The sequence below is a fragment of the Triplophysa dalaica genome, chromosome 19 (genome assembly GCF_015846415.1).
Source record: "Triplophysa dalaica isolate WHDGS20190420 chromosome 19, ASM1584641v1, whole genome shotgun sequence".
NCBI lineage: Eukaryota > Metazoa > Chordata > Actinopteri > Cypriniformes > Nemacheilidae > Triplophysa > Triplophysa dalaica.
Genome location: NC_079560.1, coordinates 13644244 through 13656309, shown reverse-complemented (window position 1 = coordinate 13656309; position 12066 = coordinate 13644244).

The following is a 12066-nucleotide window of genomic DNA, read 5'->3' as shown; positions in this document are numbered from 1 at the left end:
GCAGCCTGTGTGGTTGGCCCGCCGGGGTCGGCTACTGTTTCAGCACAGCTCTCACTGCTGTCATTGCCGGAGCAGCAAACCGCCCCCCCACCAACTGAACTGCACACACACATCGCTCTGTCTTTCTCTCACACGCCATCAGTTGATTTTTTTTAGATGCAGATATTAAGTTTAAAGCCGATGTGAATATTAATGTGTGTGACCGCAAGCATCATGCCGATTCAGAGTTTGGCATGCAACCTCTACATACAATTTTTTTTGAGTTTACAATGTATGTGTTTATAGGTAAAAGTATCAGTTTTTTAATTGTGTACACTACTACTAATCTTTCTCCCAATTTTCAAATAAAAATTTAGTTTGCATCTATATGCAGAAAATGGAAACTGGAGAAACAGGTCAAAATAACAGAAAAGATGCCCTGTATTTTCAGTCCTCAAAAACTGCAAAGAACACAAGTTCATATTCATTTTTAAGCAATGGGGGTACATTTGTAAATGTAATATATTTAGGTAAGCTTTATTTTAGGTTGAAATTCACAAACACTGGACTGGAATGGCCAGAATACATCTAGAAATCAAAATTTATCTTAATGTTTTCCGCAGCTGTATATCATACCATCGCCATTTGTATCTATTAAAGTGTTTTTGCTAATTATGAATTTGTATGATCTCATGTTTAAGTATGTTTAAGTGAAAACCGTTTTCGCAAATAATGAATTTGCCTGATAAAATAGTTGCAAATTCCTGTGAGATCAGGCTGGTGTTGCATACATACAGTACATACACTATTGGTGTTATAATGCCCTCTCTGCAAAATATGTGGTGTATGGTAGTACCATAATGGTAATTTGTTTTACTTTAAAACAAAGTATTGAACATTAAATGTATTTATTAAAACGTCATATCATGGAATATGGGTTTGATTCAAATAAAAAATGCAAAGAAATCTCCAGCTGTCCAACATGAATACAAATTGATGACAATTTTAGACTTTGTATTATATATTAGCGATCAATTTCGGCGTGTTTGACCTATATTTTATTGCTGAGATACGGGTTAAATCACGTTCATGATTTAGCCAAGTGAGATGCGTCTTCTGCTTATCAAATGCAACCTCTAGACTTTTTGACTTCTTTTTTATTGAGTGGAAAAGAAGTTTATCCTCAAATTCTCAAAGCTGCCTTTTCAGTTCAGAGAAATGTATATATAGTTGAAGACATGATGTTTAACTGAGATAATAAGCTTCAGTATGCTGTTGGAGACTATACTAGCATCCTAAATATGCTAGATATGAATTGTGAAATGTTTTGACTTCATAAAGCACGTAATTATAAAGTACGATGAAAACAAAAAGGCCTCGATCGCAAGTGTAACATTACAATAGAGGTTGCTTGACATGAAATCACAAGACACAAAACAAATCAACGGATGACCTGGATTCTAAAGAAGTTCAAGAATTTTCACAAGAAGCTAAAAACTGACTAAAAGTTTTAAGGCAAAACAGAGTTGTGTATTTTCTCATTAAGACCCTGTGCCTTATGAACGAAGCTGAATGAGTAAAATGAACATGCTTTCAGCAAAATCGTGTCATTTCAAACAAGTATGTGTTTCTTTCTTCTGCAGAACACGAGAAGATATTTTGAAGAACGTTGGTAACCAAATATCGTTGGACCCCATTCACTTCCTTTGTATGGACACAAAACCACTCAAAATATTATTTTGTGTCCACAGAAGAAAGAGTCATACACATGTTTCGATGTCATGGGGGTGAATAAATAATAACAGGATTTTTGTAAACTATCCCTTTAAAGCATTAATTGAGATTTACTGTTAAGGGGATCAGAACAGAAAATATGAGTGACACAAATTGCTTGTGGAGGAGGTTGAAGGTTGTATCACACCACGGAAATTCCCAAACAGCCAAACCTACCACACGGGCTGATCCACACCCTTAACCTGTTCTCTGGGCGACTGGTCTCTCCAACAACTCGCACCCCTTCATGAGTCTGTTTACTGAACTTTCCACCCGTGAAATATTTATTAGAGAAGGAAGCATGGTTGAACTAGGAACGAGAGAGATGTGGAATAGAGGCCCGCGTTACACGATAAGGTGTAGAGTTTCTGTTGTGTTACTTTCTAGATTTCTTTCTGTGATATGTCGGTAGTTAAAAAAACACGCTTGGTTGTAGCCTGAGACGTTTCTGTATATTTCTGCGCTGGGTGGCTGTCAGTCAGAAGTAATAATGCTTTATGGAAGTTGAACAGAAAACTTGAAACACACACATAGCTTTGGAGTCGGTGGTGTTGTAACATCTTTCTGTGATGCGGTCGTCACTACTTTATGTCTTTCTGAGGTCACGGGGTCACGGAGAGCACCATGTGCCGATATTTAAGATGTATGACTGCGAATGGGGTCATAGGTCAAAGGACACAAGAACAATGTCACACACAGTGTCGTCTTTAAAGTTATTCCTTTATTTTGTTTTTCATGCTATTTTTTAATGTTTGGTACAAAGAGCAAAAACTGCAAAGCTTGTTTTTCCTGCCAATCCTCACAGCGATGCATTGGACAAAAGAATAGGAAATAAGCCAAGCTGGATCCTCATGAATCTTTAACCGGGAGTTTGTTTTGTCTTATGAATGTAATTAATGCATAATTAATATTTAAAGATTGCCTCATTTATCAAATTTAACCACTTTACCCACTCACCACAACAGAGTTGACTAATAAAACTCAGAGAATTAACAGCAGCGAGAGACGGTTTGGAGTCTGTGAAGACAGGCAGAGCAGAAGAGGAATGAGGCTGGGTCTTAATTAGCGGCAGGTTTCTTTTATTGAATGCCGATTCCCCTGGACCTTCAGGAAACAGGTCAGTAGACCAGCGTTCTGTTCTGCTCCGAGTCTGACGCAGGAAGAGCCAGAACCAAGTCTCCGGTGGCCCTCTTGTTCCGTCCCCATTTGACAATACTGAGAACAGTGACACATTTATTGTCCCCTTTCACATGTGGCTCTTGCACAAGGATATGAGGAAAAAATGTGTTACTATAATTATAATAATTGTTATTAGTAGTAGTATTAATTCTATATAAAGAACATTCTGCAAAAAATATTAATAAATTGGTATTTTATCTGTAAAATGTAATACAGTTTTCGTAGTGTAAATGAAATATTAATAGTGAAAAAAAACAGGACCATGTTTCAATTTCTTTGGCTATATAGTTTCATAAGCAACGTTTAAAAATCATCAAACTTTAACATAAAGTCACTGTTGTAAACTGTAAATAAAAATCCTGAAAAAAAGGGAAATTTTCTGGCGGCTGGAAACACAATCACAGTTTTTCTTATACATTTGTGTTTTTTCTGTAATTTTATTACTTTTCAAAAATAAACTGTAAAAAAATCCTGTCAAAAAATAGGCAGCTTGGGTACCAGAAACAAACCTTACAGCTGTAAAATTACAGCGTTTCTTGTAAATTTGCTGTATTTTTCCTTTATTGACCATATTTCATAGTTTTTTGGCACAAATCATTATTATTTGTCACCCTTTATGTTTGTCACTTGGTTTTGCAAATATCTAACCCATAAAAGTCTGTATCAACTTTGACAACACAGTATATAATTATTTACAAGGATTTTCCATTTCATAAAAATTGCGAATTTGGACATCTGAGGCTTTGGAAATATACCAACGAATTTTGTATTTCAAACTAAGATGGTGTTAAAAAAGGTAAACGTAACAGATTGCAGGTTTAAGAATATGGATTTAAAGAAAATTCATTAAATGACTTCACATTTCTCACTTACAGTTTACATTATTTCTACCAAATTACAGTTTTTTATTATCGCCATTATATATTTTCATATTTAAATTAGGTTAAGATCACTGAACGTGACACAAGACTGTCTGTATGCAGTTGCCTTATACCTTATACAAAACACTCCCTGTCAAGTCACTGACTGGGCAGCAGGGCAGAAAAGCAGCTGACTCAGTTTGGGACGCAGGCCATTTTGACCTCACAGTGAATCATCTGATGTTCTTCTCTAAATCCTTCTCTTCTGGTCACTAGAGACCATCTTGAGGGTTCTTCCATCAGGCCGGCTAAAGTGGGGATTAAGTAGAGCATTTCTCCCTGTCAATACATAATCGTTGAGCTTAGCTGAACCGACATGGATCTGTTTCCTGAGCGGGTGAGGGATTGTGCTGATCCATCAAAGACTGTGATGCACCAAAACACAGATTTATCCCCATCTTCCGTCACCGTTGTCGCTCGTTTTTTCTGTGTGTTGATGTCTGGGGAGTTGTTCCGTGTGGCGGCGTGCTCTCTCATGTAGCGATCAGTGACAATGAACTTACGCTGGAATTGAATAAGATCACTGAATTCCCAGTCGTGGTGGCACGTTGGGGTGCTCGGATGTGACCCAGTTTACCAGTTTTTCTGAAAGAACATGATGGAAGGTGTCAAGAGTGATTTTCGAGTTTGTGATACAAAGTGTTAATGTGCAGTTTTTACCTTCTGCTTGATCTGATGACATTCTGATTAGATATTTTTATAACCTAATGTCCACATAAAGTAGTTTTTGGTACAATTCAACACAAACTATGTACATATAGCAGTCAGATATAATAAAGAATATGTATGTACATATGACAGGCAAAAAGCCTCAAATGAAACAGATAGAAAGAAGAAAAAGCCTCGCACACCTATACTGTAGGTTCTCTGAACTAATGGAGACGCGGGCTAATGGGTTAATTTCATTCCGCTAGGCAGCACACTCCGTCTTGTTGCTAACAATTAGCTGGGAATGGAGTTGTTAATTTTTAATGATGAGCAAGGTAAAGAGAGAAAACTGAGGAAAAGCCTTCTGCACTTAGCAGAGCTGCCAGAGGCTAATTTGACGTTCGCTGTGTGCTCTCTGTATATCCCATCATGCATTTCACCAGCTTGCCTGACCACAAAACATTAAAAATAGGTGTTGTAAGTGTGATTTTATTGTTAAAATATAGCCTGCATTTGTGAAGGTCTTCTCTTGTTTGTGGTTCACTGCAGGGTGATGTCAGAATTATGCCATAAGATGAGATGCTTGAAAGTAAAAGTTCACCCAATTATACGAATTCTTACATGATTTAAGGTCTGTTCACACCAAGAACAATAAATATAAGGATAACAATAACAATATTACATTAACATCTATAAAAACATTACAGATGATATTGTTGTGTTTATTTAAAGCTCACAAACTGCAGTTTCTGGGTCACCAGACTAAACCGTTCTGGGTCACCACCATTGACTACCATAGTAGTTTATTCCCTACTATGGAAGTCAATAGTGCCCCAGAACTGTTTGCTTACAAACATTCTTCCAAATATCTTCATTCTTTTTGTTGAGCAGAATAATGAAACTCACACATGTTTGGAACTACTTGAGGGTGAGTAAGTGATAACAGAATTTTCTTTTTGGGTGAACTATCCTTTAAGGGATTCCTATAAGGTCCCTTATCCCTTTAAGGTCAATGTCTTGTTCTACTAAAGCAAAATAATCAATAGTATCTTATCAGTATTTGGTTCACTGATCATTTTCTCAGCACTCAGGTTTTGGTGAGAAAAGACAACTCTATATTGAGGCTGTTCTATGAAAACTTTGTGGTGGCGGCCATGACATCTCATGCTGTAACCCTTCTGTAGTTTCCGTAGTATAAAATGGCAATAAATACAAAAAGATTTTATTGCTCTTAAGTAGAACCGTAAAGAGCTTTTGATTTGTTGATGCACTTTCAAATATAAATGTGTGTTTCGTACAATATGATGATAGATATCACAAATATGGATTAATCGTCTCCTTTAGGAATTTCAGTTTATTACAGCCCACCTAAGAAGCATGTACTCATCCTCTCATTGCTGACATATCAATGTAACACTTTCCTTTCTAATGGTCGCTATCTCCTTTCATTGGAATCTATCTCTCTCAAGAACTCAGTATTCTTGATTTGTGTTACATCCACAGTGATGCTCAAGCCCCTTCACTCACTGGTACATTAAAATGTTTGTTATTGTAGATATCAGCACTTCAGAGACCATTAAGAGGGAAGCACTGACAGAAGCAGTTGGACCAGAGAGACGCTCATTTCTCCATCCTCTCTCTTGATTCATGAAACATGTGTGCCGGAGTGAGTTTACTTTTACAGATCATTTTATAAAGTTAAGAAAAAGATCATGTAACTGAAGATACCTATTTAATAACACCATTAGAGTCATATTTATTTGTACAAAGATTTTTATGCACATCTCAAACATCATGTGTGATGGCAACTTTAAAATTACTGCATCTGGCGATGTACAAAAAGCGGTAGAATACATCAAAAATGGTTTTGTGAAGCATTTCATTCATCAAATTAAATAGATAAAAACATTTTGCAGATATGTTGGAATGCGTCTTAAAGGGATAGTTCATAAAGGCATTGTCAACCAAGGTAGTAAGATTACTGGCATTAAGCAGACTGGGTTATCTGATAGTTTAAACGGTTTCCCTTACAGAAAGCTATTATTGTACTCATCCACTCTTCCATGAGTTTAAAATGCTTCTTTCTGGTATACGTTATAGTGCCTAAACATAAAAGCAATCGGTATAGAAACTCTTTTATTCCTACTGCTGTAAATTTGTGAGATGCTAGATTGTTGTTGTTTTTTTCAGTTTTATTTGTGTGTGTTTTTTGTATGTTAATGCTGCATGAAAAATCGCCCTTTGGGATTGTAATAAACTTTGAACCTTGAGTTCACCCAAAAATGAAAATTCTGTCATAATTTGCCCACTCTCTATTTGTTCCAGATCAGTAAACCTTTCTTAGTTTGGATGAATGCAGAGAATGACATTTGGTCGAATGCTTGTAAACAAACACTTCTTGTCCACCATTGTCTACCATAGTAGGAAAAATGAAAATGGTACACAGTAAAATCGATAGTATTAAAAATGTCAAATTAACACTCACTGTATACATAATCCACGCTTTTAATGTCTGGATTATATATACACTGTGAGAGTTCATTTGACCTTTTTTAACACTGGCGATTTTGATGTATTAGTCAAAAGTTATTCTATTACTTATTTTGTGTTTAACAGAACTAAATAATTTTTCCTACTATGGTAGTCAATGGTGGCCAAGAACAATTTGGATACAAGCATTCTTCCAAATATCTTTCTCTGTGTTCATCAGTACAAAGAAATTTTTACAGATTTGGAACAATTTGAGGGTGAGTAAATGATGACAGAATCTTCCCTTTACTTTCTTTATGAGCAACTGTTTGTGTCTCATAAATAAATAAAGACTTTACAAGTCTATTGAAAGTCTATGTCTTCACGATGCCATAGAACCTTATTTTTCTAAATGGGTCCATGAACAGCTTTTAACATCCGAAGGTTTTTTGTGGCAAAAAAAAGTTCTCTTGACATAAATGTCACCAGGAAAAAGCTTGAACTCTTTTACATTTTATTAAAAACGTGTTTCCAGGTGTGTAACTACCCCGTGAATCTTCATTTGAGATTTGTACCCATGTTGCATTGCACTATTTGTATAATTGCAACTTTTATTAACCACAGACCTTACTTCAGGCGTTTAACCAAAAACCCATTAACTTCAGGACGTTGAAACTGGAAGTGCTAAAATGCTTACACGCTTCCATGTTTTGCATACAAAATGTGTCATCTCTACAAACCACGCATGAGCACATAACACCGACATCGAGCACTATTTAAATTAACCAGTAAACAAACAGTGACTTTATCGTTTAGTGTAAATAATTCATGCCGCCAACTTACTGTATAGAGTGAGATGTCACCAAAATCTCACCGAACACAAATATCTGTTGATAGGAGATACTGACAACGTACTGAACCAGTTCACACAATACAACAGATATTTAACAAATGTCAGCGTGCATAACACACCGATAACTCTCCTGCTTTCTCCTGCACACACACCCAGGCCAGTGTCGATCAGAGGCTGTTGAAGTGTTTACAGACAGACAGGGCAGATGAATAAGTTATAGTGCTGATGTATAATAAATGGCACAGCTTCGTTACACATTCTCACAATCAGGAGGGCATTCCAGAGGGCAGCTGGAGATGGACGCTGAGCTAACATCATCAACACGCGCCCTAACAAGTGATCCGCTAGCTGTTTAAACGCCCGCGGTCGGGCCTAGAAACCTTGCCATTGTTACCAGAGGGATTTGGACTGTTTGAAAAGGTTATAGCATACTATGTAAATATGTTGCCCATGAAGCAAATAGTATAGTAAGAGGATGGTACTTTGTGAATATTATGGTGATTCATTATTTTTTGTTACATTAACAGGGTTGTTGTTATTTTCTGTGCAACATTTGGAAATGTTGAATTCATTTTATATTATATAAACTTATTTATTTGTGCATTAATTTATTTATTTTGTATTTATTTATTTAGAAAATCATAAATCATCATAATCTTCAGAGTTCTTTGCATAACTTTTTTCCTTATGTTGGTCTTCTTTTCAATTCCAAATACTTTTTGCTTCCACTATTGAATTAGTTTGTTCATGTACAGGATAGTAAAATATCTTGAAAGCAACGTTTTGAGAAAAGGCCAAAACAACATTTTTTTATTGCTTTATTTTGCATTTTTATAATAAAAAAATCATCACAAATGTTATTTATCAGCATAACTATTTTCTTTTTAATTGATGTGATTTCAGGCTTCCACACGTTTGTTATGCAAGCAAAGATATTATAATATAATATATGTTGTACTGAATTAACATGTTCAATGTCACAAGTTTCCATAATTTGGATTAATTTGCCTAAAAAAAGTATATTTTCTCAATTGACATCACAACTTTTTCCTAATCCTAAAATGTTCGTTTAAAAGCATTTTAAATTGATGCCCAGCATCGCCCCAGACTTCTGTGTTTTGTCAGTTTGTCCCTGTTTTTATTCTCCTTTGATTGTCTATTGATACATTTATTTACAATTTTTTCTTCTTTTGTCTTTTACTGATATCTCCTGACAGGTTTCTGTTCCAAGAGAGATTTGAATCCTGATGAGTTTAAAGGATAAATAAGATTTACGAGTTATTTTTTGTTGAATATATGAATTTAGTCATCGGATGTCTTACGTTGTGGCATGCTCTTCTGTAACGGCTGCTCATTCTGTTGCTGTCTATGGCTGGAGTCTTTAATCTCTCAGCCTGCTGTTCTCACCCTTTCCTAATCCTCTTCACCAAAAGAAAAGTGGAAACTGATATTCTCTTCCCATCTGTCGGCGGACTAAAACTTCTCAAACGCTTGAACACAACATTTTCTTATAATACAACTGATGACAGTGTAGAAGTCAGCTTTTATCAGAGAAATAAAGAACGTTCAAAACACTTTCAACATAAGCACACATCAAACCAGTCTAACAACTGCGCTTTTGGGGGTAAAATGTCAAAGTATAGATTTGCATGTGAAATTCAATTTAAAGTGACAATTTGCACAGCAGTTTAAATATACATAGTCCGTTTATTTTCCTCAGGATGAGAAGAATGGAGCTGTTGTGCTTTCATCCTGATGAATATCAGTCAATCTGGATGATAAGGCTGCTTTGATGCGAGGTAAGAATCGTCCAAAGCTTCTTAAAAGAATTTCATGGGGGCTGAAATTATTTCATCAGACATGTTTTATTGGTGGGTGCTGTTGTGTTGTTTCTCTCTGAAAGTATTGAAACTGGAGCGCCGCTGTAGCACACCTGTGCAGCATCTTCAAGCAATCGGCAGTTTGTGTGTTTTTTTGAGGGGGGGAATTAGTACAGCATCTATGCCGAGACATTTTATTTGATACATTTTGACCTAAAGAGAGGCAATGGTGGCACCCATTGACTTGCATTGGTTTTCTGTCCGCACAATAGAAGTGAATAGGGACCGTCATTGTTCATTTACCAGCATTCCTTTAAATAACCTTTTTTTTTGCAGACGAAAGAAAGTCATGTGCATTTTTGATAACAGAATGTTCATTTTGGGGTTAATTAACACTATAAAGACAATGTTTATCCAAAAATGTCCTTATTTATTCACCCATGTTGTTGCAAACCTGCATGACATTTACTATATGTTTTATTTTTTACCTTTAACTTAATTGAATCGGCACTGAGAGTGTTAGTCAGTAACATTAGCTCTCATCCTTCATGTTGCACAATCTTATCCAGAATGTTACGGACCAATAACTTCAGTCGCCATTCACTTTAACTTCATAAAAAAAGAGCACTGCAAACTTCTTTAGAATTTGGAACAAGAGGGCAAGTAAATGCCGTTTTTGGATGAACTAACCCTTTAGAAATCTCGTTTTGTTGCCTAACAGCAAAGACCTAGTGTTTTAAAGTAGGGGTGTAATGATGCCCTGGGGGATATCGGGGACTGTAACTATCTCTATTACTTTTATAATCCTCTGTCTTATTCCACCCCCTCTGCCCTGCCATATGATGGGCGTCCAGGGGGCCTCTGCCCCAGGCATGCTCAGCCAGGGTCACGTGGGGCCCTGTCAGCTGGGAAGCCTGCCACCAGTTGCCTGGCCGAAGTGATGAGGCTTCAACCATTTCCTCACCTAATTAGACACTTAGTCTAGTCATTACACTACAGATGAGCAAGCACAGAGTGTATGTGGTGTTTTGGGTATTTTCTGAATGCCTGTGTGTTTATAGGTCGCTGTTGAAAGGAACCCATGTGTGAGGGGTGAAGAGGGTCAGCTGTGGAACAAGAAGTTTTTTTGAGAGTCGTTTCCCCTTTGACCTCGGGTCCTTATTTCTCAGCGGTGAGAACGGGGATATAATAAGAGCTACCGGCCTGTGTGAGCAGCTACAAATGCAGAACAAAACTGTGACGGCAGGAGTCCATGTGGAGCTGTTGTTCACGCTCAGATTCAGGTTCACTGCTTAATGGGCCTTTTATAGTCAGGGTGTGATCATTGCGAACGGCCTAATTTGCTTTTATTGTTGGGTTCAAAGTTGTCTTCGTGTTATTAGTATTCATAGATTTTCATGAGCAAACTGAGCAAAACTGTGTTTTATATCAAATGTCCTGCAAATTTCATATCAAGACCGTTTTACAACATATCCAGGGTTATTGTCGCTAACTTCAACTATCGGTGGGGGATTTCTATCGAAAATAAAATAAATCCATTGCTCTCTCGTCTCCTCTCAGGCTGGGACTCTAAACAGTGTTCTGTGCTGGTCTGTGCAGCCAACAATAGAACAGTTAGCATGCTTTGCTCGAACTTGCCATGGTGTCGGAACTAATACACGCTTGCAAAAACAATAATGGCGGAAGCCCCGGTTGGAAACGTTCAGATTAAGGGGAGGCAATATTATGATAAGAACCCCTAACAAAGTCAGAAAGGGCGCAAAATCTGACCAGCTTGTTTTCTTACAGGCTTGCAGAGATAGGCTCACCCATACAAAGTTACTGGGTTTTCAATTTTCGCATTTTCTGATCTGGTAGATGCGTCAGATACCCGATTATAGCACTTAAACAAGGAAGAATTCGGAAGAATTTTCATGAAAGGACCCCTTTAAATGTTGTTGTCATAATGTAGGCCCACTACAAGTTATAGATGGTTTCATCGGACGCATGCGCCTGGCCCGAAGTTAATTTACTGTTGTGTTTTAATATAACAACGTATTTTATATTCAATATATATTGATATTTTATTGTATATTAATTCCATTAAATTAAAACAACTCAACAGTTATTGAATCTTTGCGGAGCTCTACCGGAAGTTAAGTTTGGGCCACATTACATTTGTCTTTAAATAAACATAAAATCAACTGCAATAAAACAAATTAAGCATGAACAGCAAAATTAAATATAATAAAATTGATTCCAAAAATTATGTATATTTTTTATGAAGTATTAAATTGAAATAGTAAAATTATTAATAAAATATTAAAGTAATACAATGATATAGAAAGATTTCAAAAACTATAAAAAAACTATAAAAACTATAAATGTAAAAATTCAAAATACTTGTGTGCTTGTCTCAGTGTCTGCTTGTTTGGATTTATTTGAT